Source organism: Rhinolophus sinicus, chromosome 16 (assembly GCF_057876585.1).
Source record: "Rhinolophus sinicus isolate RSI-liver-muscle chromosome 16, RSI-T2T, whole genome shotgun sequence".
NCBI classification, from domain to species: Eukaryota; Metazoa; Chordata; class Mammalia; order Chiroptera; family Rhinolophidae; genus Rhinolophus; species Rhinolophus sinicus.
Genome location: NC_142516.1, coordinates 80,318,997 through 80,340,820, shown reverse-complemented (window position 1 = coordinate 80,340,820; position 21,824 = coordinate 80,318,997). Strand labels below are relative to the sequence as shown.

Below are 21,824 nucleotides of genomic sequence, written 5' to 3'. Positions count from 1 at the left end.
GGAACATCACACCTTACATGGTGCAAGGGTCAGGGACAACTTCTGGGGGGCTGGAATTCTAATGGAAGCCTCTGTCCGTTGTGCAAGTGGAAGCGTGTGGGGAGACTTTGGCAGCCTAGGACGAGGCAGCAAGAACACATGGCCCATCAGGGAAGGTGGATGCCAGGCCAGTCCCCTTCATGAAGTGCCTGAGGCTGCACTGTTCTGTGCTCAGCTTGATCAAGCTGGAGACTTGCATCCCAGACTCCCCTTCTCGGTGTGGTTCGGGAGTTGAGCTGCCCAAAGGGGACCCTGGCCTGTGGTCTAGAAAGCAGAGGGCAGCAGGCTGCTCTGGTGGACAGATGTGGAGGGTCCCTACTCTCCTGTTCTTCGTCGAGGCACTCCAGGCAACAACTAGACATACACTGCCCAGCAATGGTAGGCTGGGGGTACCACCACTGCCCCTTCATGGACAAGCCCAGAGCTCCCTACAAGCTCTGATGTGGTCACTAAGGCCAGTGGTTTGAGAGCTCTGGTTAGTGATTCCCCTGACTCTCCATCTTCCCCACTTCTTCCTTTATGTGAGCTCCGATTCTATGAGCACCTTTCGTGCACGGTACCTTTTCCCCAGCATGAGTTCCATGTCTTATGAGCACCCTACATACATGGTACCTTCTTCCCTTCTGTGAACTTCAGGTCCCACGAGCACCTTTTGTACATGGTACCTCCTTCTCTTATGTGAGCTTTAGGTCTTATGAGCACCCTTCATGCATAGAATGCATGGGGCTTGACTTTCTAGATTGCACCCTTATTATACAGATACCGCCGGGCACTGGAGCTGAGAAAGGGGCCACTTTTTTGAATTGTTTACATTATCCCAAACCCATCCTCCAGGATAGGCATACCCCACCATCTCCCATACTGTTCTGTTCCACCTACCCCATGGTAAATTTCCAAATCCTTAGGCTCTTTGCAGTGGTGACTCCCTGATTTGGGTTTCTCTTGTCCAACTATTCATGTGGCTCATACTCTCACGTCACCAAGTCTCTGCTTGACCATAGCTGACTAGAGATGGCCCAGAGTTGTCTTCATTTCACTAAGGCCAAAGGTGGCAGAGCATAGAGCTTCTGGCACCACTGTCAGCCAAGGAAGCCTCTGATATTCCAACCTGCCCACAGGTAGCTCCCAGGCCTCCTGCCAGCTCCCATCCTGGGACACCATGCCCCTGCACACAGACCCTCTCCCCTGCAATCAGCTGGAGCATCAAGCCTCTTTAGTCTCCTTGTAGTCTTTAAAAAAAGTTTTGCTTTATAATATTTCAAAAATAAGCTTGAATTTGGACAATGTGGAGTCTTCCAAATGTCTAGAGCTTTATTGCATTCGATATGACATGGTCTACACACAAGTGCCTAAAGATCACTTCTTTTTTTTTTTAGCATAACTGCTCAATGTTTATTTTAAGCATGATTTAAGACCAAACACAACAGATTGAGATGTTTGCTACTTGTCTAATTAAAGAGCGTTTCGGTTAATGTCATTCCAAGGCTCTGCCCCTCCCTTTGCATAGCTTTTGAATGCTACACACTTACCCAGATAAGAACAAAGTATAATATGTCCCCTGTTAGTCATGTCTGAGAAAGAGGAGAGGTGGCTAGCATCCAGAGTCCCCAAGCCCTAAAAGCCAGCACACAAACCTCCCATGAAAGGCACTCCTTGCTCATAGAGGAGGTGTCACGATTCCTCACAGACTCCTCATCTGGTCAGCTGCAGCAATTGCTCAGGACTGCCCCATCCCCCCATCCTGGGTGTCAGTCTCCAGCCTTGCCACTCCAATCAGCCGGCATCGGCATTTGGATTCCATTTACTCCTTCTCCCTAGAAAGACCCCCATGTGTGTCCCTGGTCACCCTATTGGGAAGTGACAGTTGGTGAGCTAGTTGCTAGAGACACAGTATTATTATAAAGGCCCATCTCCCCCAACTCACACTGCCTCTGCTCTGTGGGGAGGACAGGCTGAGGGTGTCTTGATTGAGAATACCAAGAGAGCCATTCCAGGAAGCCTGAATGGTGAGTAAAGTGTGGGGTGTAGACATGCAGATGAGCAAATTCAAGATCAGGGAGAAGGGAGGATAAAGCCATGAGACTCTCAGTAGATACTGAAAATAATGGTCAAACTATCAATTATCTAAGAGCTGGAATTTATAACAACCACTACCTGTTAGCAATTAAGTCCCTTAATGGAGAGTAGCAACTTATCAGAACCAACTGAGAATGGACGTTTCCTTTCTCACTGTTGACAAGGGCTCCCGCAGCCTTCTGCGCTCCCCATTGTGACAGCGTAAATGCCAAACTCCATGGGACAGTCTCACTCATAAAAAGTCAACATAAAATCTTGCCAGAAACCTTTCACTTTTTTTAAGCTTCCAGGAGCTATGTGTACCCATCCTTCTACTCACTTTTGTGTTGTAAAATTATCTTTCTATTTTTAGCAAAGTCCATCCACATAGTGAAATCAGAGTCCTAAATAGCTTATATTTTTAAAGTGTTGGTCCACGTGCCCAAATCTACTTCTTACAGAAAAGCATTTTCAGCTTCTGAAGATTTTTTTCTAATATACCAGAGCTGTCAAAAAAATGTACACAAGTGGACACTGGTCAAATTGCTCAAGCAGTAGTTCATGGTAATCAGAATTGTCTGGAAGCTGATAGAATCACTTTGAGCACTTTTTGTAATTGCAGAAGTCAAACGTGACTTGTATTAATCTTTTGTATTGCTATATATTGATTATTACAATTTAAATAGTTTTTTCCTTTCTTAAAATGTTTATACATCATAACGGTACCCTCTGTATATTTCTGTATTTGTATGTAATATACTTTTCTGCTATTTCTTGATTAATCAATATTCTAGAGTATGGTATTGACTTTCTGTTAAGAAAAGTGAGAAGTTGGTTCTTTCTTATCATGACCCACCTCTCCACATCCTCCCCTCCCAACAGGCAAAGTTTAGTGCAGTCTCTGGGTACATAGTGTTCTCTGATACATGGACTCAACATGCCTCCATTCTCACACAATATTTATGTTTTTTTCCAGAAGTTAAAAATTGCCTTGTGTTTTTATTTGCTCAGTGTCCCATGTGCTTCTTAGTAACATTTATAAAAGTTTTAACACATCTGTTAAATACACCAAAATTTTACCAAATATTCACAGAGCTTTTTCATCCAAGAGACTTTTAAGCATTTCTCACTTCTCTCCTGGGTTTGCTCCTCTATTTCCAAAACTCCATCTTACCTAGTTTTTGTCCTTATTTTACTGGATGTGTTATCCAGTAGCTTTCAAAGAAAGAGTTCAGGGGAAAAGATTAAGGGTTAGATAGATTATAGGTGACAGATGGAGAGAGAGGTCGATAAACAGATCGATAGATGATGGATGGATAGATGGATACAGATATAGATATTAATGGATGAATGGATGGATGGATGGATAGATAGATAGAGTTATCTGTTTTCATGTCTGAAATATCTGTAGTCTACCTTCCCTCTTGACCAATAGTTAGTAATTCTCTTTTCATGGCACACTGTTCTTTTTCTACGGCTGCAATAACTTCTTTGGTCTCTAAGAATATTAACTCTTACAGCAGTCCCCCTTATCCACAGTTTCACTTTCTGCAGTTTCAATTACCCTCAGTCAACCAAGATCCAAAAATATTAAATGGAAAATTCCAGAAATAAACAATTAATAAGTTTTAAATTTTGCAATATTCTGAGTAGCATGATGCTATCTCATGCCATCCCACTCTGTGTTTCCTGGGACGTGAACCATCCCTTTGCCCGGTGTCCCCATGCTGTAGATGCTCCTGGCCCTTATTCAGTCAGGAGCTGTCTCGGGTAACAGTATCGTAGCGCTTGTGTTTAAGTCACCCTTATTTTACTTAATAATGGTCCCAAAGTTCAAGAGTAATGATACTGGCAATTTGGGTATGCCAACAAGGAGCCTTTAAGTGAAAAGGTTAAAAAGTTCTTGACTTAATAAGAAAAGGAAAAAAAATATGTGATGAGGTTGCTAAGATTTGTGGTAAGAACAAATCTTCTATTCATGAAATTGTGAAGGAGGAAAAAGAAATTTGTGCTAGTTTTATTGTCTCACCTCACATTGCAAAAGTTATGACCACAGTGCATGATAAGTGCTTAGTTAAGATGAAAAAGGCATTAAGTTTGTGGATTCAAGACATGAACAGAAAATGTATTCTGACTGATAGCAACATGTGATGCCAGAAGCACTGAGTCTATACAAAGACTTCAGTAAAGGACTTCCTGAAACAAGTGACACCAAGCTAAGTGACACTGCAAGTAAGGGGTGGTTACAATAAGATATTTTGAGAGAGAGAGAGAGAAATATTAACAACAGTCATCTAACTTTTATTACAGTATATTACTATAATTGTTCTATTTTATTATTAGTTACTATTATTAATCTCTTGTGCCTAATTTATAAATTAAACTTTATCATGAGTATGTGTATATAGGAAAAAACGTAGTATATATAGCATTCTGTGTTATCCATGGCTTCAGGCATCTGCTGGGCTAAGAACACATCCCATGTGGATAAGGGTGGACTACTGTATTTTTAAGTTCTCTTTAGCTCCCTGGCAATTTCTCTCCTTAAATAAATTTATTGAAATAGCATTGGTTATTAACATTACATAAATTTCAGGTATATAAGATTATAATTTGATATTTGTATACACTATTGCATGCTCACCACCCTAAGTGTAGTTTCCTTCTGTTACTGTATATTTGACCACCTTTACCACTGTTTCTTTGGCATACCTGCTTTCTCGTTTTGTTCTGAATCTTCGTCTTTCATGGAGAGATGTTTTGTCCAGTGTCTGGTGATCCTTGGCTGTCCACTCATATTTCAGAGTGAGGCATTAAAGTGCTGGTTGGAACTTAGGCAGGTGGAAGTGGGAGATGGCCTGTAGACTAATGCAAGAGCAGATAATCCAGACTCAGTTGAGAAACCATCAAATGCCAATGGCTGGTGGTATTTTCTCTGGTAATGTCTAACTCTCCCCATGTGAGGGCAGGGTGGGCCTAGCTGCTCTCTCTGTGAAAGCAGAGTGAAGAAAGGGAGCTGAGGTCCAGAGTTCCATATGCTGATATTCACTTAATCCCATCTTTTCAGCATCTCTGCTCTCTCAGCCCTCTGCTAGGTCTGCTGTCTCGAACATGGGTGTTTCTCTTTTCTTCCAGCACGTAAACTCCTCAGCTCAAGTTGAATTCTGTCCCTCCAAAAATTCATCTGTTGAAGGTTCCTAACCCCCAGCACCTCAGAGCATGACACTATTTGGAGATAGGTCATAGCAGATGTAATTAGTTAAGATTAGGTCATTACAGTAGGTGCTAATCCAATATGATTGGTAAAAATTAGGACAGAATGACATCATGAAAAGGGCGGCATGAGGTGAGCCTCTTGAAATCGCCCCTGGAATTTACAAAAAATTGAACAACTGTAACTCCACAAAGGACTCCCTGCACAGCAGACAGGCAAGATTAAGAGGCATACTACTGAAATCATCTAAAGGTGGGCAAATTGTGCGAGTGGGGAGAAGGAATGGGAGAAGTGAGACAGGGCTGCATAGGAGCACGACATATACCTAGCTCAATGCTCCGAGCTCGCTGCAACCCAGAACTATCGCAGCTGCGGGAGAGGGAAGAACTCGGACTGCTAGGGCTCCGCTTATGGCCCACAGGGCTGAAGGGGCAGCATATAACACGGGGGAACCCAACGCTCACGGCAGAGACCTCAGAGAAAAGATTGAGGTAAGAAGGCTGAAAACGGTGGTTTAACCCTCACTGCCCAGCAGAGAATGGAAGCCTTAGGCAATGAGACGAGCCCCCCCAGCCGTCCCTCCCCTCCCAGAGTTCGCCCCACCCCCACCTGCCCAGTGCTAGAAGCGGAACAGTAGCAGTGTCAGATCAAAAGAACAGAATATTTGCTGTTCTGAGAACAGTGGACCACAGACACAGATTCTCAGCCCAACTAGTTCCAGCAAAGGGAGGGAGCTATGGAAGAAGGACCAGCTGTGGCGGTGGTTGCTGCCATTGCTATGGGCCACCTCTCACAACTCACCCCGCCCCTGGCCCCACCTATCTGGGCGGATCCCTGCAGGAGTAAACAGAACTGCTGAAACACATGGGCTCTGAATCTGGTGCAGGAAGAGCTTTGGAACTTCAGAAGCTCTCCACATACCCACACGGAGGTTGTGCCCTATGACCCAGGCAAACTGTTCACAGAGGAGAAGCCCACCTTCCAGGGAATTCCCCCCCACCGCCGCATTGTGTGAGAAGCCAGAAGAGTGCAGAGAAAATATAACACTACAGTGTGAGAGAGAATAAAAAGCTGCAGTTGGAGAGAAAATAAAACATTCTACAAATACCTACTGGAAAACAAAAGAAAGATCTCTTTCTATCAACAACCTGTTGCAGAACCCACCCCTGTAGATGTGTAGGAAGAGAAATAATAAATCATTAATTGCCGTAAATAACCAAGGTAACAAGACAGCTCAGGAACAAAATGAAAAGTCTCCAGAAAATGAACTTTAAGCCATGGAAATATGTGAACTTAAAAGACAGAGAGTTCAAGATTGCAGTTCTTAAAATCTCAATGAGATGCAAGAAAACAGAGACAGGTAATTTAATGAACTCAGAAACACAATCAAAGAACAAAATTTGAACATTTTACCAAAGAGATTGAAATTTCAAAAAAGAACCAAGCAGACTTTCTGGAGATTAAGAACTCAGTAAAAGAAATGAAGAATGAAATAGCCAGATTAAGTAATAGAGTTGACAAGGTGGAGGAAAGATTCAGTGACATCGAAGATATAAATCTGGAAAGTATACAGATGGAAGACAAAAGAGACTTGAGACTTAAAAGAAATGAAAAAACACTACAAGAACTTTCTGACTCCATCAGAAAGAGCAATATTAGAATAATGGGCATACCAGAAGGAGAAGAAAGAAGGGAACAGAGAACTTCCCAAACTTGTGGGAAGAATTGGATCCTCAAATCCAAGAAGCAAATAGAACACCTAATTACCTCAACCCCAACAGGCCTTCTCCAAGACACATTGTATTGAAGCTTTCAAAAAACAATGACAAAGAAAGAATCCTCAAGGCAGCCAGGGAAAAGAAGACGGTAACTTACAAAGGAAAGCCCATTATATTATCATCAGATTTTTCAGCAGAAACTCTACAAGCCAGGGGGGAGTGGAATCAAATATTCAAACTATTGAAAGAGAGAAATTATGAGCCAATGTAATATATCCAGCAAATATATCCTCTAGATATGAAGGAGGAATAAAGACCTTTCCAGACATACAGATGCTGAGGGAATTTTCTGACACACGACCTGCACTACAAGAAATGCTGAAGGAGGCTATTCAACCAGCATAAATAGAGATAATTTGTGACAATCAAAACATACAAGGGGGGAGGGTAAAGGCCTGAACCGAAATATAGCAATAGAGAAAGTGAGCATGCTGAAGAAAACGGAATACCCTAAATATGAAACTTTGTTTTACATAATCTTAATGGTAACCACTCAAAAAAAAAAAAAAATCCAGAATTGAAATATACACTGTAATAAAAGAAGAAACAGAGAGAAAAATCATAGAATGCCACCACACAGAAATAATAGACAACAACAAAAAGGCAAAGAAACAATGGAGACACAGTCTTACCAGAAAACGAGAGAGAATGACAGGAAATCCTCACATGTCAATAATCACCCTAAATGTAAATGGACTGAACTCACCAATAAAAAGGCACAGAGTAGCAGATTGGATCAAAAAACTAAACCCAACCATATGCTGTCTCCAAGAGACACATCTCAGCTACAAGGACATGCACAGACTCAAAGTGAAAGGGTGGAAATTGACACTCCAAGCAAATGGTACCCCGAGAAAATCGATGTAGCCATAATGATATCAGATGAAACAGACTTCAGGGTGAAAAAGGTAACAAGAGACAAAGATGGGCATTTCATAATGGTAAAGGGGACTATACAACAAGAAGACATAACAATCATCAATATTTATGCCCCCAATCAGGGAGCACCGAAATATACCAAGCAACTACTAACAGAACTAAAGGCAGAAATTGACCAAAACACAATTATACTAGGGGACTTAAATACATCATTGACAGCTATGGATAGATCATCCAAACAGAAAATAAATAACAAAATGGCAGCCCTAAATGACACATTAGATGAAATGGACATAACTGACATTTATAGAGCACTTCATCCTAAAACATCAGACTCTACATTTTTTCTAGTGTACATGGAACATTCTCAAGGATAGACCATATATTGGGACATAAAACTAGCCTCAGTAAATTTAAGAAGACTGAAATCATACCAAGCATATTCTCTGATCTCAAGGCTTTGAAATTGGACATTAACTACAAAAAAAAAGCAGGAAAAACCACAAATATGTGGAGATTAAACAACATACTTTTAAAAAACGAACATGTCAAAGAAGAAATAAGAGAAGAGATCAAAAGATACATGGAAACAAATGACAATGAAAATACATCCTACCAAAATATGGGGGATGCAGTGAAAACAGTTTTAAGAGTGAAATTTGTATCATTATAGGCCTATCTCATGAAACAAGATAAATCCCCGATACATAAGCTCACATTGCCCCTTAAAGAACTAGATAAAGAAGAACAAATGAAACCTAAGGTCAGCAAAAGAAAGCGAATGATAAAAATCAGAGCAGAACTAAATGAAATAGATAACAAAAAGACAATAGAAAAAATTAATGTGACAAAGAGCTGGTTCTCTGAAAAGATTGATAAAATTAACAAACTCTTGGCTAGACTCACTAAGAAAAAAGAGAAAGGACACTAATGAACAAAATCAGAAATGAAAGAGGGGACGTTACCACAGATGCCACAGAATTACAAAGGATCATCCAAGAATACTATGAAGGACTATATGCCACCAAATTCAATAACCTAGAAGAAATGGACAAGTTCTTAGAAACATATAGCTTCTTACACAGAATCACAAAAAATTGGAAAATCTAAATAGACCGATCACCAGTACGGAAATTGAATCAGTCATCAGAAACCTTCCGAAAAGCAAAAATCCAGGGCCAGATGGCTTCACTAGTGAATTCTACCAAACCTTCAAAGAGGATCTAATACCAATCCTGCTCAAACTCTTCCACAAATTGAAGACGAGAAAATACTCCCTAACTTATTTTATGAGGCCAACATTTCCCTGATACCAAAACCTGGTAAGGACAGCACAAAAAAAGAAAACTACAGACTAATATCTCTGATGACTACAGATGCAAAAATCCTAAACAAAATTCTAGCTAATCGAATACAACAGTGCATTAAAAAGATTATTCATCACAACCAAGTGGGGGTCATCCGAGGGGCACAAGGATGGTTCAACATATGCAAATCCATCAATGTGATACATCACATAAACAAAATAAAGGACAAAAATCATACGATTATATCAATTGATGCAGAAAAAGTGTTTGACAAGATACAACATCAATTTATGATTAAAACACTTAATCAAATAGGTATAGAAGGAAAAATACCTTAGCATAATAAAGGCCATATATGACAAGCCCTCAGCTAATCTCATAATTAATGGTGAAAAACTGAAGCCCTTTGCTCTACATTCAGGAACACAACAGGGCTGTCCCCTCTCACTTCTGCTTTTCAACATAGTGTTGGAAGTCCTCGCCAGAGCAATCAGGCAAGACAAAGAAATAAAAGGCATCCAAACTGGGAATGAAGGAGTTAAATTGTCACTCTTTGCAGATGACATGATGCTATATATAGAAAACCCTAAAGACTCCACCAAAAAGCTATAAGAAACAATAAATGAATACAGTAAAGTTGCCAGCATCAAAATCAACGTACAAAAGTCCATTGCATTTCTGTATACTAACAAAGAAATCTCAGAAAAAGAAATAAAAAATCAATTCTTTTGCAACTGCAACAAAAAGAATAAAACAGCTAGGAATAAACTTAACCAAGAATTTGAAAGACCTATATGCTGAAAACTATAAGACACGTTTAAAAGAAATTGAAGAAGCCGCAAAGAAATGGAAAGACATTCCGTGCTCATGGATTGGAAGAATCAACATAGTTAAAATGGCCATATTACCCAAAGCAATATACAGATTTAATGCAATCCCCATCAAAATCCCAATGGCATTTTTTAAAGAAATAGAACAAAAAATCATCAGATTTGTATAGAACCACAAAAGACCATGAATAGCCAAAGCAATCCTAGGAAAAAAGAACAATAATGGAGGTATCACACTCCCCAACTTGAGCTTGTACTACAGGGCAACAATAATCAAAACAGCATGGTATTGGCAGAAAAATAGACACACAGACCAATGGAATAGAATTCAAAACCCAGAAATAAAACCACGTAAATATGGACAGATAATTTTTGACAAAGAAGCAAAAAACATACAATGGAGAAATAACAGCCTCTTCAATAAATGGTGCTGGGAGAATTGGAAAGCCACGTCCAAAAGAATGAAACTGGACTGCTATCTGTCACCATGTACCAAAATCAATTCAAAATGGATCAAAGACTTAAGCATAAGACCTGAAACAATAAACTGCATAGAAATAAACGTAGGTACTACATTTATGGACCTTGGGTTCAAAGAGCATATTATGAATTTGACTCCTGAGGCAAGGGAAGTAAAAGCTAAAATAAATGAATGGGACTATATGAAACTTAAAAGCTTCTGCATAGCAAAAGAAACCATCGACAAAATAAAGAGGCAACCAACTGAATGGGAGAAGATTTTTGCAAACACTGCCTCCAAGGGGCTAATATCCAAAATATACAAGGAATTCATGCAACTCAACAACAGAAAAACAAATAACCCAATTGAAAAATGGGCAGAGGACCTGAAGAGACATTTCTCCAAAGAGGACATACAAATGGCAAATAGACATGAAAAAAAAAAAGCTCAACATCACTAATCATCAGAGAAATGCAAATAATGAGATATCACCTCACCCCAGTCAGAATGGCTATCATCAACAAGAGAAATAGTAATAAGTGTTGGAGAGGCTGTGGAGAAAAAGGAAGCCTCATACACTATTGGTGGGAATGCAGACTGGTGCAGCCGTTATGGAAGGCAGTGTGGAGTTTCCTCAAAAAATTAAAAATAGAATTACCGTATGACCCAGCAATCCTCTTCTACCCAAAAAATCTGAAAACATTTAGAGATAAAGACACGTGTGCTCTAATGTTCACTGCAGCTTTGTTTATGGTGCCCAAGACATGGAAATAAGCAAAATGTCCTTCGATAGATGAATGGGTAAAGAAGTTGTGGAATATATACACAATGGAATACTATTCGGCAGTAAGAAAAGATGAAATGGGACCATTTGTGACAACAGGTATGGATCTTGAGATTATAATGCTAAGCAAAATAAGTCAGACAGAAAAAGCAGAAGACCATATGATTTCACTGATATGTGGTATATAAACCAAAGACAACAAAAGAACAAGACAAACAAATGAGAAACAAAAACTCATAGACACAGACAATAGTTTAGTGGTTATCAGAGGGTAAAGGGGGTGGGGGTGGGAGATGAGGGTAAGGGGGATCAAATATATGGTGATGGAAGGAGAACTGACTCTGGGTGGTGAACACACAATGGGATTTATACATAATGTAATACAGAATTGTACACCTGAAATCTATGTAACTTTACTAACAATTGTCACCCCAATAAACTTTAATTTTAAAAAGTGTTTGGCTAAGTGTGTGATACAGAGAAGGTCCCCCAAAATCAGTTAATAATAGCTAATAATATTAATAATTATAGATAATTATAAATAATTATTGGCCTTATATTGTTCAGGATCCCACTCATGTTCCACTATCTTAATGGAAACTCATACCCACCAGGAGCCTATGACCACTTCCTGAATTCCTACAGGATATAGTATCTAAACCACATGATGCAGTTCTTAATCGTGTACTACAATGAATTATTCTCTAGGTAACGTTATACGGGCAATTCCTGTCACCTTCTCCTTAGGAAGTCCTCAATGATATCTCTTCGGTCTCATCCAGGCTTAACCAAGTAAGCTGCGTGCTTCTCTGGTATCCTGTGCCTTTCTCTCTTCTGTAGCAAGCAAAGTTACACATTTTAATTTTCTTGTGAATACCTTCCCTTCTATATTGTATCTTCTTGAAGGCAAAAATTGTATCTTACTCATCTCTCAGTCCCCAGGACTGGCATAGAAAGGGTACTAGTGAACTAAACTGACCCATACTCTTATTATAAATTCCTAGGATGGAAAATTGAGCATCCACAGGAAGAAGGCAGTATGTGTGATATGTGAGCAAGCAACACCATCCTGACATAAAGGAGAAATGGACAAGGGAGCTGAGGGTTCAAAGCCAAGGGAACAGAAGACCAAGAAGTTACAACACGCAAAAGTGCAGAGTTGTTCCAAGTAAGGCCAAGTATTACATCACTACGCGCTCCTCAAACTGGAGGATGCAAAACAAGAGTACCTAATACATCTTTCTGAAGCAAGACATTTATTGAAAGTCTTGTTCTAGCCCTGCCTTTGCTGTCCAATTTCTAAAGGGGCTTTACCTGAGTGCATCTGCAGTACTCCTTCTTGGGTGGAAGAAAGCAGAGCTTTTTCAAAAAGTTCAAGCACCTCCTAGCCACCCGCTGCCGGCCCTGCTTGATGTTTTCTGGGTTTCCACTGTTGCTGGTGATGCTGTGGATGGAGAAAGAGTCCCTAGTGTGACATTGGGAGGCTGGGCTAAAGATGGTGGTGCTGGGACCAGGGCTGAGTTCAGGAGTGGTGTTCCTGGAGCCTGGTCTGTGCTTGGGAGTGGTGTTCCTGGAGCCCTGTCTGTGCTTGGGAGTGGTGTTCCTGGAGCCTGGTCTGTGCTTGGGAGTGGAGGGTTCGGGAGTGGTGGTCCTGGAGCTCTAGCTGCTCCCCAGAGGTGAGGTCTGGGAGCCCCAGCAGTGCTTGGGAGTGATGGTCCTGGAGCCCTGGCTGGCCTCTGAAGTGGCAGTCCTGGAGCCCCAGCTGTCAGCAGTGGAGGGGTCGGAAGTTGCGTTCCTGGACCCTCGGATGGCCTCGGAAGTGGCGGTCTTGGGTCCCGTGCTCGGTGGGGAGGTGGTGGTCCTGAACTCAGAAACGGTGGTGCTGTGCTCCAGGATGGCTCTAGGACCGGCAGACTCTTGGGGCTTCTGCCCTGGCGCATGGTCCATAGGCTGCTGCTCTGCCTGCTGGAAACCGGACCACTCTCATTGAACCTTCTGGGCTGGGGAGGACTGCGGCTCTGGAACTCAGGAGGATGGAAGGGCTTTACCTTGATGGTGTGATACTGGGGTTTTGGTTTTTGTATGTGTAACATGCGGTACGTGGCCATGATGTTGTTATTGTATGTTTTGTTTGACAATGTGTCCTTGATATCTTCCCAATGAATGCCCAGATTCACCATCTGTTCTATTATCCCGGGATCTATGACATCACCGGGTGGCTCAACGTAAGGTTTCAGTTCTTCCTCTTGGCCCATGTTTAGCCAAGATCTGGCATGGTGGCCTCAAGATTTTCTCTCTGCTCAGGGATGAGGGTTACCAGTTTTTTGAGGAAGCTTTCCACATCAATGGATAGATAAGATGGTACCACATACTGCCCTCTGACTACCTTATCCTTCACCCCTTCCGAGTCCTCTGCCTTGAAAGGCACGGCATTTGTAAGCATCTCTTACAGCAGCACTCCCAGGCTCCAGATATCCGTGGCACGACCATCATACGATTCGTCCAGGAACAGTTCTGGGGCTGCATGAAGGAGACTGCCACAAAACGGGCTGAGTTGATGTGCATTGGAGGATGCGCCAAGTCCGAAGTCTGCAAGTTTAGCGTTCATCTGAGCGTCTAACCACGTTTTCTGGCTTCAGGTCCCTGTGAGCAACGCCCTCTCGTGGCAGTAGTGAACCGCTGACACCATTGCCGGAAGACGCGGGGGGCCGTGGCCTCCGACATGCGGCCGTGGCCAGAAGGTAGCTCAGCATGTCCTCTCCGGGCACCAGCTCCATGACTAGGAAGAGGGATTCTGCCGAGCTGATCACGTGGAATAGTTGGACGATGTTCGGATGGTGCAAGTCTGCCATGCAGCGGACTTTGTGCAGGAGAGATCTGTGCGTTTCCTCGGAGACCCGTTGGTCGATGATTTTCACAGCCACCATCGTCTTCGTGAGAATGTGCTTGCCCAACACTACCTTGGCAAAGCTGCCCTCTGTGAGGCTTCCCTGGAGCTCCTAATGGGCACTGGGGGGCTCCTGGTCAATACGGATGTCTGTAAAGTCACATGACGTGGTGACCCGCTAACTACGCTCACTGACGATACTAACGATGCTCTCCAACTGTGTGAACAAACAATAACTGTACTAACTACACTGTATCGATAATATTGTTAACTATGCTAATAATAATAACTATGCTAACTACACTAAATATACTATCAACAATATTACTATGCCAATAATTATAACTGTACTAACTACGCTGACTAACTGTATCGACAATATTACTGTGCTAACAGACAATAATAACTATACTAACTACGCAGACTATATATACTATCAATATTACTAACTGTGCTAATAAACAATAACTATGCTAACCACATTGACTAAATGCACTAACTGTACTAACAACATTAAAAATACTAAAACATTTAAAGAAAAACAAAAAAATAATAAGTAGAAACAAAATGAGACAAAGAAAACAAGTGAAGTGACAAAACAAAATGGGAGGAAAGAAGGGGAAAACAAGCTAAAAGGTCCAAGTCCAACAGGTCACCACAAATCAGCTTCCTGGGCTATAAGGGACAGAAAGCTCAGCCCAGCCAGGGCCTTATATAGCAGCTTTGGGTAGTTCCCTCACACTGGTGCTTTATGAGGTCAGGGCCAGAAACTGACCATATGTGGCTAAGGATAAACTACAGTGGTTTTCTCAGTTTGGGGTTTCAAGACTCCTTTACTCTGAAGAAAAGGGGGCCCCAAAGAAATGTTTGTTTATGTGAGATATTAAAGACTCATATTTATTTATTAGAATTTAAAGTCTGTAGGATGCTTTAAAAAAAAAAAAAAAAAGACGTGTATGAGAATTTTTTCCAAGTGTGCATAGTGCTGCATTTTGAAAAGCCCCTAAGATGATTTGTTTCTACTCCCTCAGCCAAGAAATGGTGCTGCCCTTTGAGAAGCATTACTTGGATGTATAATAAAGTAACTTTTTATGTAAAATGTTCATTTAAAAGGTATCTACAAGCAATTGTTCTATAAAACCACCTTGCACTTATTAATACCGTAGCTTAGCTGAGTAGTTCTCTCAGAAAATACTTTCAGGTGTGTATTCATTTTCGATAACTTCAGGTTTTTTGTTTGTTTGTTTGGTTTGTTTTTAAATAAATGGAACCTTGTTAAACGTGAAAAACAAACAAACAAACAAATACATAAATAAATTCCTAGGATGTGGACACTGCTTTTTCATTGTCTTTGGCCACTCTCTAGTAAGGCTGAGCTTTCTGTTTAATGATGCCTCTTCCACTAGCCATCCTGCCCATGGGATGACCATTAGAACAACAAATCAGGTGGGAGGTTAATAAGTGGGACAGGAAACAAGTTTCCATATCCAAATAATTTAGGGAATTCTTAATAGAATAGGTATTGCAGGACTTTCCAGAATCTTTCATATGGTAATATAAATTATGACTGTTCAAGAAGGGAGGTATAATGACAACTCGGTGTCCTTACTATTGTGGGGGGTCTTGTTTCCATGTTATATTATTTTAGCAACACTGAAGAGACCAACATGGCCACGGCCCACCAGTGAAATAACTTAGAACTACTGGTTTATCAAAGGTCTCTGACCTTTAAAATCATATGGCTCTAATTTGCATGTTCCTCTGAACTAGAGTTGTGATGTATGTAAATGTCGTGGTTTACATACATATATTCTACTTCTTGTTTGTTTCCTTCAGAGTCTTATTGCTCCTTCCTTCTTTCCTTCCTTCCTTCCTTCCTTCCTTCCTTCCTTCCTTCCTTCCTTCCTTCCTCCCTTCCTTCCTTCTTTCCTCCTCTTCCTCCCTCCTCCCCTCTTTTCTTTTATTCCTTCCTTCCTCTCTTCCTTCTCAGCCTTCACCTTCTCCTGCTTCTGCCTCCCTCCCTCTCTCTAGTGCTCTCCCTCCCTGCCTCCATATTTCTTTTTGTTAATTCATTTATTGTGGTTCTCCACCAACATACATACCATGAGAGAAAGAAGATTATCTGTCTTTTTTGCCATCAAAATTCCAGAGCCTAGAACATCACCTAATATAGAATTTAAGGACTTGAAAGATAGTTAGCAATGAAAGAAATGTCCCTTTTTGATCGTGCAAAATTTAAATAAATGCGGATCAGACATCAGCCCCAAGTGATCTGTTTGCTGAGCTGACCCATTACTTGACTTTTTAAAGAAAATCACCTTGTTGTTTAGGCACACAGCATACCAGTGGAGTAAATCTCCTATTGAAACACCAAATAATTCCTAGACAAATTATAGTTGCGAAAATAGGGAAATCCCTGAGGCCACACATGAGGATAAAGCACAAGCTCAGTGACGTCAGGGCCTTGGTAGGTGAGCCAGCTGCTCATCTTGTACAGAGAAAGGGGTACCTTTTAATGGAGATGTAAAGCCATGATTGCTGGGCCCGTGAGCACGATGGGGAATTTATATTTTGCTTGGATTCCTTTTTCCAGTTTCAAATTGCATTTTGGGCTTTCTGTTAGATGCCCGACAAGAAATCTCTATTTCTCTTGTTGGTAAGTCATTGAGTATTTGTATTTGTCATTATCACTTAGGACCAAAGACCTAGTCAATCAGTGGATGAAAACACAATATGTGATGGTGTTCATATTCCATCATGTTGCAATAAAACAGATAAGGTTTCAGGGACTGATCCCCCTGCCCTTTCAAAAGATTTCTCCTAACCTGCGGCTGTAATTGACAGCATCTATTCTAGCATCTCAGGAAACTGGCCAAAGTAATTTCTTTTTCTGTCTCTTATCACAATAGCTTGAGTGTTCAGATACCGAAACATATACAACTTAAATTAAAGGAAATGGCAGCATTATACTGCAATGCCAGAGAAGCAATTATTGCAAGCAAGGACACTTACTAAAACATGCCTGTCTTTGAATGCACCTCGGCAGGAAAAATGATGTAAGACCTTCTGCCAGTGTCCATTTCTTTTTAAATGTTACCAAGGCAGAGAAAGCTACTGGAGCTCACCAAAGAAGTGTATTTCTAAACAATATCTCTAGGAAATATTTTATTCACCTAATAATACATGTATTTTCACTTCTGGGCCTCTTAAGTTTTTTTAACTTTCCTGAATTCTTTAATTGGTACTGTATGGTGCAATTTCTATTGTCAGCACTTAACTCATGACAACTGCAGGGGCATTACCTAGAGAAGGCCAGCTGTGGCCATCAAGGTCAGTCCCCATTGGTCAGAAAATGGGGATCTTCGTTACTTTGATTTAAAGTTTAATATACAGAAGGAAATCTTATTTCCTCATTTCTCAGTTATTTGGAGATGGAAAGAGTCCTACATACTAAAATTTGGTACATTCAAAATGCATGTGTTGTAAACTACGTTCCAGTTTTTATTTAACAGATTGCAAAAGAAAAAGTAATTTAGCCATTTTAAGTTGAGGACTAATAGGACTGGAAAAACTCTGGAACCCACGTAATATGCGTCGCTGATCAGAAGCCTGATGTCTAGTGGGTGATGATTTTCGTGAGAGATGTCAGCACAAACATGCTACTTCCTATCCAGCCCCCATGCCTAACGGTTATACAGAAGGTGCCTGCAGATGTGTCTGAATTTTGTCTGTATGAGTAAATGAATGAGGGAGTGAATGAGCGATGCAGCAAGATAGGAAATGAGGTGACTTTAAGCTTGAAGTTGTCTATTTCTGTAGCCAGCACCTATCAACAATGAGGCATCATGGAATTGGAGAAAATACCACTAAGTTATATATTTGTTGAGAGGATTTTTCTCTACATCAACGGGGTGAGTTCCATGAAATGAAGACCTATCTGTTTTGCTCACCATAGTTTTCTAAAAGCTCCAACATGATGTTTTTTGAATCCATACTTGATTTTGCTCTGCAGCATTCCATTATAAAATTATTCATTGTTCAATAGTACCCCCCAATCCTCTACTTCTGAAAATGACCTGGTACCCACCGCAAAGGCGGTCTGCTCCCAGCTACTTTGCTGGACTCATCAGCCTCACTTCAAGGAAAGTGATCTGCCACGTCCAGAGCTAGCAGGGGTCTCTCAGGAATGAATGGTCGTCTAAAATCTTATGGGCTTTATTGGGAAAGGGGGTTAGAGAAGATTGTATAGACTTCTAAGATAAAATTTGGCAATCAATATTTTCACTGACGTTACACATCACTCCCAACTTTTGGTCTCTCAGATTCTATTTTTTTCAGTTGCTCAGAGAAAGCAGACTGGGCAGCAAATGTGTCCACCCAGAAACTGATGGACACTGAGAACCTAACCAAAAGGCAACCAGGCACATGAGATAGGAGGCTTTGTGCCTCTGCTCCAAGAGCTTCCGTCCGCTTGAGGAGACAGATTATCATTCAGACACACAGGAAAACACATGAAAATAATCACAGGGCAATCTATACACCAAAATGCAGTGTTGTCTTTAAATATTCTTGTTATGATAAAACTAATACATGGGTGGCCGGACGCCTGAGTTGGTTAGAGTGTGAGGTCTCAACAACAGGGTTGCCAGTTCGATTCCCACATGGGCCAGTGAGCTGTGCCCTCCACAACTAGATCAAAGACCACGAGCTGCCACTGAGCTTCGGAGGGATGGCCAAATGGTTCAGCTGGCTAGAGCCGAGCTCTCAACAACAAGGTTGCTGGTTCAATCGATGGGATGGTGGGCCGCGCCCCCTGCACCTAAAGATTGAAAACAGCGACTGGACTTAGAGCTGAGCTGCACCCTCCACAACTAGATTGAAGGACAACTACTTGGAGCTGATGGGCCATGGAGAAATGCACTGTCCCCCTATAGTCCCCAATAAAATTAAAAAAAAAAAAAAAAAACACAAGGAAAAACGAAAGTTCACTTTGATATCAAATTACTTTTGCACACTTATGTGGTATTTAGAGATGAAAATAAACTATTTTAAAAAACCAATACATAAGCAATGTAAACATTTTGAAGAAAATAAGTAAGAGAATGAAAAACAAATGGTAGTGCCATGATTCAGAAATTTTAATATTAACATTTTGATATGTTTCCCCAGTATTTTTTGTGCCCACCTGCGTGTGTGTAAGGATGAGAATTAGGATTATGTTATTTTAATTCTGTAACCTGGTTTTTTTCACTGAGCATAACATGAATGTTTGTCTGCGTCATTCCTTCTGACCTCTTAGGGCATCCCATCACTGGGAAGTGATCTGTGGCTCCCAATGGTTCCAGTATAATCGTCCCACAATAGGGCTCTCTCAAAGCATTTGTGCCCACGTTCAAGGCCACTGGTCATATGAAAACCTAGTGGAATCTGAGAAGAGTTCATCCTGGGATGCAGATCTGAAACAGCAGTGTAGAGTGTGAAGATCACAGCTTTTTACTCTGCACATCTCAGTTTTAGCACCTGTGTTCATTCTGCCTGTAACGACTGCTTCTGCGCTTACTTCCATTGTCATTCCGCCTCCTCCCACTGTCCTAGGCAGGTCACCCAGCTTTCTCTCTGTTCTTCTTGTTATGGAAATTTTATTTATGAAGAGTGGCTAAAACTGTCTTTGTTCAGAAAGTTGTCCTATACTTCATTAATTAAATACAAACGTACGTTACAACAGATGACTTTTCATGCTGAGTTACGACCTGATTCCATGACCTGCTACATGTGCTGGGTCTCTTAAATGGCTGAAATCTTGACAGAGTTCTGAAGAGCAGGAAGGAAAAAAAAAAGGAGGGACAACAGTGCTAACAGTATAATCATAAAATTTAATCTTTCAACTCAATGCTTTAGTTAGTTCCATGTCTACTTTTTCTCATCTAAAGGTGTGTTTTCATTCATTATCACATAAACTTCCTTTATATGGATTTTGTCCCTGGTTCCTGGTACAGAGCTTCTAAAAACACCTGCAATTCCGTGAGCAGTGTCTTCTTACGCGAATGAGATAACTCAAGGTGGCACCCCTGGACAGCTTCCCTAGTGCTAACTGGGCTGGTCAGCAGGAAGACCGACAGGTGTTTAGAGGATTAGGACGTGGCCCAGCCCCACCTCTGGGGAGAGCAGAGAGCTGGAGACTAGTTCAATCCCATTGCCATCGAGCTAATGAATCATGCCTACATAATGGAACTCCAGTAAAATCTCTAGACACCAAAGCTCAGTGGAGTTTGGTGAGAGGTGACCATGATGTGCCGGGAGGATGACACCCCCTGAGTCTGCAGGAAGAGGGCACAGAAGCTTTGTGTTTCCTCCAAGACCTCACCCTGTGGACATCTTTATAATACAACTGTCACCATAAGCACTGCTTTCCTGGGTTCTGTGAATGGTTCCAGCAAATGATCACACCGAGGGCATTGTAGGAACCTCACGGATTGGTGGCCCGTTGGTCTCATGTGTAGGTGGCCTGGAGACCCCCAGTGCTTGGCTCTGAAGGGCAATCTTGTGGACTGTACCCCTAAACCTGCGGTGTCTGATGCCAACTTCGTGTGGTTAGCGTCACAACTCAATTATATTGCAATATATTCAGTTGGGATGACGATAAGGATAGGTCCCAACTTTCTGATGTAGGAATTATGTTTCCAGTTTTACAGAGGGGAATGCTAATGTTTAGGAACATTAAGTAATTCTCATCAGGTAATACAGGTACTAAGTGGCAAGTCTAAAATTTAAAGCCAGACCTGTGAGATTCCTAGGTCTGTGATCTTTCTGCTTCATGCCAACAAGCTCTAACATTCACAAAAGTCAGATATTACAAGTGCGTATCCCAGTGCCGTTACCAGGAATGTAACCCCACTAACGCTGAGACACTTGCCCCTCCAAGGCGTTTTGTGTTTCTCCTCTTGAGAAACAGTCACTTGCCAGTGTGTGTGGTGTAATGTCTGCATGATGTGCGTGGGGGTGTGGTGTATGGACTATGTGTGTTGTGGATGAAAACGGGGTGCTGTAATAAATCACAGATTCCCAACTGGGCAGGTCGTGGTGGGTAGTCAGCCCCAGGACTATAATTTCCTTAGTGAAAGGTTTTAAGGCAGCCCGTCCATTGTTCTTGTGCATCTAGGCTAACACACCTTTGAAGTGCCAGAGAGATCCTCTGTTCCATTCCCCTCAGGGGTGTAACTATCCTCAAGAGGGCACATAATCTTAACTATCATGTAATCTGATCCTCACCTTGCTCTTACCTCCTTCATGTAGCCTTCTTCACACTCCCTCCTTTATTTCAAATTCATAAATAAAAACTCAAACTGTTAATCTGAGCATTTTAAATCTTGCTCCCCAGCATATGTCTTCAGTTTTGGCTCAATTAAACTCTTATAAACATTCTGTGCAGGTTTAGATGTTTCTTACATCAACAGTGTGGTGTATGTGGTATGTGGGTGCTGTGTGGTGTGTGTGTACATGTGGTAGTGTGCATGTGTGATGTGTACTCTGATGTGCATATGACGTGTATTGTGTGTGTGTATATGTGTTATATTGTATATGGGTGGTGTGT

The 21,824-nt window shown here is 41.4% G+C and overlaps 1 pseudogene; it reads right to left on the bottom strand.

Annotated features, from left to right (window-relative positions):
* Positions 1-12,922: 12,922 nt before the first annotated feature.
* LOC148755058 (serine/threonine-protein kinase MARK2-like) lies at positions 12,923-21,522 on the bottom strand (annotated as a pseudogene).
* Positions 21,523-21,824: the final 302 nt, after the last annotated feature.